This window comes from Dipodomys spectabilis, unplaced genomic scaffold (assembly GCF_019054845.1).
Source record: "Dipodomys spectabilis isolate Male_0828 unplaced genomic scaffold, ASM1905484v1 ptg000463l, whole genome shotgun sequence".
Classification (NCBI taxonomy): domain Eukaryota; kingdom Metazoa; phylum Chordata; class Mammalia; order Rodentia; family Heteromyidae; genus Dipodomys; species Dipodomys spectabilis.
Window position 1 is genome coordinate 4646545 of NW_024871140.1, and position 6394 is coordinate 4652938.

General features: G+C 33.4%; 1 non-coding gene across 1 annotated transcript; it reads left to right on the forward strand.

The window, feature by feature from the left end:
* Positions 1 to 256: 256 nt before the first annotated feature.
* LOC122098193 lies at positions 257 to 359 on the forward strand. The gene has a single exon (XR_006145683.1). It is a non-coding gene; the product is annotated as a U6 spliceosomal RNA (small nuclear RNA).
* The last annotated feature ends 6035 nt before the right edge of the window (positions 360 to 6394 follow it).

Below are 6394 nucleotides of genomic sequence, written 5' to 3' on the forward strand. Positions count from 1 at the left end.
TTTGGACTTAGCTATAAAGGCTTCAAAATATGATCAAATTTAAAATGAAAACTACAAAATAGTTATTGACCAAAAATTGCAAATGTGAGCAATCGACCAAACAATATCAGTTTTTTTCCACTATACACCGAAATTTAGAGAAATAAGATCAAAAGCGTTTTTAAGAACAATAAGTGTTCCTTGTTAGAAATAGGCAACCAAGGATATAAGCCTGTATAAAGATTGCATCATTAACTACTTAAATTTAGAGGATACTACATGCTTCAGCAACAGGTCTTACACAAATTACAACAATACAGAGATTAACATGGCACTTGCACAAGGATGGTATGAAAATTTGTGAAGTATTCCATATTTTTCATTCTTCGCATGCAAGAAATGAAAAACAGTTATTAAAAATTTGATTGCAAAAATACAAGTGTAACAATACATATAATTCATAGAATTAAAGATTAGTTAGAGATCAGTGTATTAAATCTTCACCTTAAAAATTTGATTGCAAAAATACAAGTGTAACAATATATATAATTCATAGAATTAAAGATTAGTTTGACATCAGTGTATTAAATCTTCACCTTAAAGATTAGTTTGACATCAGTGTATTAAATCTTCACCTTAAAAAGACCCTTACATAGCATAACTTTTACAAAACTTGAAATTTGATAACATTGTCATTTTATCCCAAAGAAATAAAATAATATAAGGACCTAAGAAAAAAGGAATCTTAAAGTTTTTCTATATGGAATGTAATCTGAAAGGACACATTTATTAATGAACCTATATATTATAAAACAATGTAGACTTCAAAGTATTATATTTAGAAAACAATGAAATAGATTATGGACTTTATACAAACATAGATACTTTTTTTCAGACAAGCACCACGAATATCTTTAGTTTCTATACTATTCATTTCAACAGATAAGTTAAAATTTAAAAAAAATCACAAACTCTGCAGAAATCATTATAGATGCATACAAACAACTCTTGAATACATTTTGACATCAAAGTCAGCAATTCACGTAGAAGAATACCATGGAATCCATGAATTTTTAAATTAAAATATTACTGTTGCTTTGTATTATGAAAATATTTTGTAGGGACACAAAGGATGGACTGGCACTTTTGAAATTTAAGAAACTTAACCAAACCATTACTACGTAGGAGAATAATTTGTACAGCTTTCCACAACTTCAAAGAGGTAGTGATACATACTTATCCTTTTGGCAATATCAAATGCAGTTTCTTCCAAGTTGTTCTTCAGACCCGGTTTGATATAATGGTTCAACAGAAGGAGATACAGCATATCTATGCTATTTCTATTCCACCAGCAAGATGCAAGGGGGTCAAGAGGCCTTTAGTTTGGGGATTGGTATCTGCATCATGATGAAGTAAGAAAGAATCCCTTCTGGTATTATTCCACATATAAGCACTGTGCAGGTGTGCCAAGCCATTCAGAGTTATTGCATGAATATCTGCCTTGAGCTACTAACTCATGGACAATGTCTAAAGGTCCACTCTAGGCTTCCCGATGAAGAGGGGTATACTTACCTCATCCCTAGTATATATATGAGTGACCTTTTTGGAAAGTAGTCTTGGCAGTGTAGTAAGATGATTAATTTCGGTATCCCAAAGAAGAAATTTGCATGGATTCTTCTCCATTATTTTCTTGCAATTGATACCATTCCTCACGTTTTCATCTTGTTCCTGGTCTTCATCAGAATTGCCTAACCAGAGACTTTGAGTACCAGTGGGAATGAGGTGTCCCTGTATTTCCCCAATAGTTCACATTGGTTGAAATATTCAGAAAAATCCTGTGAATTTTCTGCATGTTTTTTCACCATGATTTATTTTATCTTTTTCCATTTTTACTATTTTAAATTATTCCAACTGGAGAGTAGTGAATTGATAGAGAGCAGAGGAAACATTTTTCTCCGTATTCAAATGCACTGACTGAAAATGAGGACCAGTGGTGTCTTCATGTGCAGCTTATTCTAGGAATGAGAAAATAGGAAACAATGCCTTCTACATAAATGATTTGGGAAATACCATGTTATAGTGTAAGAGAACTAACTATTCAATATCTGAGCTTTTAGAGCTTTCTAATAGTTCCATTATTTATTGGTACACAACATTAGAAAAAATATGTATATTGCAGTAGTAAAATAGAAGTCCTTTGCATGACTACTTAAATTGCTTGTTTTTTTTTAAAGACACTTGTTTTCATCTAAAAATGTAGGCCTATCTACTGTCTTCAGGTGATTTTGATGATTGAAGATGCTTACTGAAAAGTCAAAATGTATTAGTAGTCCTTTGATATCAATTAAATTTCATTTTCTATTTTTGGAGAATATAATGATCAAAGCAACAATTCAGAATCAGCAAGCAATTGTTCAGCAGCATGTTTCCAGTGCAAGTGGATCACCAATAAGTAATCCTCGATACCATTTTCCACAAAGTTTTGTCACAGATACAATCTGCCTGCCTTCTCTAGCTGCTTTCCTAGCCTGGACCTTTTCTTTCATTGTGCAGGAAAAGTGTGATTCAACTGATTTCATTCAGACCTGTTCTTAAAATTATCAAGGATTTAGATTCTTTTTTTAAAAATTAGTTATGGGGCCTGAACCCTGGGCTGGGGCACCGTCCTTGAGCTCTTCAAATCAAGGCAAATGCTCTACCACTTGAGCCACAGAACCATTTCTGTGGTTCTGTTTATGTGGTGCTGATTTGGGAAATGGCAGAGCAGAAAGTGAAATGATGCAACCAAAAATATAAAAGCAAAATAAATTAGGATAATTACAGAGCAACCATATTGTCTATGAGAAACATGAAAGAGAGAGAGGAAGAGGGATACAGATATGCAATGACCTAGGTAGACACAAAATCCATGTTTCTGATCAATTTACAAAGCAAACAATTTTATTTTTTATTTGGTAAAAGAGATGGAAATAGAAGTTATATATTTACTTGAAATTAGTAAATACATTTTTAGTAGCCTACATAAAGAGACACAGCTTTGACCAAGTTACAGACAAGAATCTTAATCCTTGGGCTGGGAAGGTGGCTCAGTGGTAGAGTGCTTTTCTTGCAGCGTATTACAGTGCAGAGACTACTTTCCAAAAAGGCCACTCATCTGAATACTAGGGATGAGGATGAGTATTCCTCTCTTCATCGGGAAGCCTAGAGTGGACACTCAGACATTGTCCATGAGTTAGTAGCTCAAGGCAGATATTCACGCAATTACTGTGAATGTCTGGACACCCCTGCACAGTGCTTATTTGTGAAACATATTGCAACAGCACACACACACACATCATCATCATCATCAGATTTCTCCTCAAGTATTTTTTGTGGATGGTCTTAAGAAGAAATTTATATTACTAATTTGAATTTCTGACAGAACAATATAATCACTATACATCTTGCTTCTATACTCTCAATATTAAATTGCTATTTAAGTATGTGCAATAGATAAGTATAGGAAAAAGTAGGAGCCACACTGGTGGCTCATGTCTTTAGTCCTAGCTAATCAGAAAGACGAAATCTGATGATTGTGGTTTGAAACCAGACCAAGAAAAAAAGTCCATTAGATTCTGGTTTGAAAGTAACAAGCAAAAGCTAGAAATGGAGCTGTAGTACAAGCAGTAAAATGCTAGCCTTGAGAGAACTAAAACAAAAAAATATCAAATTCTGGGACAGAGCTAGGCCTTGAGTTCAAGCTCTAGTATTAGTATTTAACTAATGAAGGAATGAATTAGTTAATTAATTACCTAAAATAAATTAAGTGGTCACATGTGGAGGGGCAGGTAAAATGTAACAACGATGTTGACTGGATTATGTATTATTTTGTAATAAGGCAAATTATCATTTGTCCTAATCACTAATATTTTATTTGAACTTTTTTGTACAATAAACCCTGAATTTAGCATGCGTGTATATGTTTGTGTACATGTGCACACATGTGTGTTTGTGTGTGTGCGTGTGCGTGTGTGTGTGTGTGTGTGCTGTTTCAATGTTGCTTGCCAATATGAACAGGGTGAGGCTGAAAAGAGCTGTGTTGCAAAGTTTTTTATTTATCAGTGTTCGGTCCTGTCATTTCAGTGGAACCACACTTCACAACTGTCAGTACAAAATATGTATTTGACTCTTAAATTAGTTATATTTATAAGAAATACTCATGAAGTGATTTTTGACCGACTTGACCAAATAGGTATTACTCTCTGGTTATTTCTGTGAATCTCAAGGTGGATCAACTCTTTCCGGATTTCTGTTGAAAAATACTTTCTTTCACACTATGATAATTAACTCCGTATTTTTAAAGTTTGAATATCCCATCATATTGCCTGAAAATCAGTATTGTGGCTATGCTTGTTAGATATATATTTCAAAAAAAACAAACAAAAAACATGTGTCGCCTCCAGATTGTGGATGCATTTCAAGTTGTTTTGTACATACAAATGTTTCTTCATTAATAGTACTTTTGTGGGAGTAACTAACACAACTTTAACAAATAAGGCTTTTTGAATATCTTTTCCAATATAAATAACATCCCAGAGCGAGTCTTGCAATTTCTGAAAACCATTTAAATATTTTAGTATTATTCTAGTTTGTTGACTATACAGCTATAGATATTTCTGAAATAAATATTGTTAAGATCTGAAAATGTAAGTGGGTATATAGGCTTTTTATGCATCATTTTATGAAAAGCCAGTTTTTATGAAACTAAAAGAAATAGAATAAAGGAATATACGTGAATAGGGGAACCTAATTATTAGTATAATTTTGTTTTCTATTAGCTCAGTCCTTTGAATGTAGATGATGCAGTTAAATTATTTTTTGTGTCACTATGCTTCAGTTATTTTTAGAATCTTTGTAGGTGTAACAATGAATTTGTAGTATAAATAAAGGTCTTTTAAAATGATTAGGACTAATCTTGTGTTTTGTGTTCTACTCCCATGAAATGAGTTATATTCAAGTGTTAATAGTTTATAATTGAATCTTCAGTATCATAAGAAATTTTGAAAAAATTTGGTAGTATTGATGTCTCTTTTGGGGGGGGGGTTGTTCGGTAGTGGGGCCTGAACTCTGGGCGCTGTCCCTCAGCTCTTCAGCTAAAGTCTAGCGCTCTACAACTTGAGCCACAGAGTCACTTCCAGCTTTTTTCTTTTTGCTTGTGTGGTGCTGAGGAATCGAACCCAAGGCATCATGCATGCAAGGCAAGCGCTCTACCGCTAAGCCACCTTCCCAGCCCTTCATGTCTTTTTAAACCAATAGTATTCACAAGTTGGAGAGTCATTAATTCTTACTTAGGTCTTGGTGTCTATGATTTTTAACCTCTCATTCCTAACAACAATAATAGGTCAGAGTGCATTTTTGGGTATAGGAAAGGTAAAATATTTATCTAGGGTCAAAGGTGATTTTTATATCAGTCTTGCTTTAATAGCATTTTAAAGTAGTATCTTTCTCTCAAAATGTTGGTATAAAAAGCAATCAAAATACTTCTATGGTAAACAACTTAGGTGAGCTACAATGTGGAAATGATTGGTCCATAAGACCTGCAGTCTGTTTCCATCAGGAATTGGGGAGGTCATTCTTTCAGTAAGACAGTGTTAAACAGAGATAGGGTCCCAAGGCAGTGCAGTGTTGAGTGAAGGGATAGAATATGATTTTTATTATTTTGAGCTAGAAATCAAAAATGTTATACTTTAGCAGTTCCTTTCACCAGGGAGGTATGCATTGATTATGAACTTTGAGTTTTCATATTACAGTTGCCTATTTTCTAACAAAGATAAAGTGAATATTATGAGTGTACACAATAATTCTGGGAAATTTTCCTAGAATTTGTACACTAAGTGCTGCTGTTTTAGTCATAAAATACAATGAGGTTAGTTGATACAGGGGGAGATGAACATCAGGCTAATACTTACCATGTGATCGCCCTGCACAACCACTATGTAGAAATTGGAATCCTTATACATTGGTGCTTGACACTTAAAGTAATATAGTCAATTTGTTAAACATACTGGCAATCTTTAAGATATTATACATAGAGTTGCCTCTATGATCCAGCATTTTCAATCATAATTTTATATACAAAATATATTTCAACTTATGTCAAATGAGACACATGTACAAGAATAGATATTGCAAAACCTTTTAAAATAGAATATAATAAATTATTGAAATGCCCATTGAGGATGCACTACAATTATACACATGCATGCAAAACAACATGAAAAAAATTTACATGGACTTACGTACTTGGGAAATACTAATTTTGCATGTGAAAAATGGATAAAACAGATTACGTTTTCTTTATAAGGAAAAGAATCTCAAGGCTTCAAAGCTCAATCCTCAGCCTCCTGAGTATCTAGGAAAACAAGTGTGAGCTTGT